Source organism: Mus caroli, chromosome 11 (genome assembly GCF_900094665.2).
Source record: "Mus caroli chromosome 11, CAROLI_EIJ_v1.1, whole genome shotgun sequence".
Lineage (NCBI taxonomy): Eukaryota > Metazoa > Chordata > Mammalia > Rodentia > Muridae > Mus > Mus caroli.
In genome coordinates, this window is record NC_034580.1 from 111,991,642 (window position 1) to 111,992,718 (window position 1,077).

Below are 1,077 nucleotides of genomic sequence, written 5' to 3' on the forward strand. Positions count from 1 at the left end.
CAGCCTCCCGAGTGCTGGGGTCACTGCTGTCACCAGCACAGCCTCCCGAGTGCTGGGGTCACTGCTGTCACCAGCACAGCCAGCTAAGCTCACACTCTTCCTAAGCTCGCTTCATTACTCAGGAAGACCAAGGTTTTGGGGAGTCTCTTTGCATTGCCTGTCTTCCCATGTGCTGGAAGTCACCCCTTTCCCTTTGGGAGATGGCAGAAATGCAAGGTGGCCCCATAATGCCAGCTGATCCTTTAGACCCACAATTCTCCATACAGGTTTAACTTGGGACTGCTTACGTGTTAGGAGGAATGAGTCCCAGCGGGTACCATGCCTGCCGTGTATATCACATTCTCCCCTGTGGGGCATCATGGAGATGTGGTTGAGCCTGCGACTTGGCCTGAGCACAACTCAAACCCTGGCCCTGCTACTTGTCACTCCGTGCAGGGTTTTTGCAATCCCTGAAGCTCTCTTTCCACCATTGAGACAGGAATGGAGAATTAACTCCTCCAGGTGTCCCGAAGGTGCCAGAGAAAAGGGTGTAAGATGACACAAGTCTTGGCCTGGCCACTTCAATAGGTCAGCTTTCTCCAGAGGTGGCTGCCTGTTCTGTGGTTTGTTTTCCAGCAAATAACAGGAGCAGTAAGCAAACATTGTATTCTGTTTTGTTTTGAGGCAAGCTTTCTCTACATAGCCCTGGGTATCCTAGAACTCACTGTGTTGACCAGGCTGGCCTCAAACTCAGAGATCCGCCTGCCTCTGCCTCCCGAGTGCTGGGGTTAAAGGTGGGCGCCGCCTCTCATTCTGTGGTTCAGGGTGATGGTTTGGAACTTCCTGTAGCTCAAACTTGTCTTGAACTCTGGCAATCTCATTCCCTCAGACTCCTGAGTGCAGAGATTACACATGAGAGCCACCACATCTGGCCAGGACAATCGTTTTCTAATCATTAAGGACATATTACAGGGGGCACTGGCAAATTCTAAGGACCCAGACATAGGAACATAGTAGACTGGAGGCAGGGGCGACTCAGGGAAAGACATTTACCTCCATGGGTACAGCCCCAGGTCTGATGTAAATCCAAAACAGAAG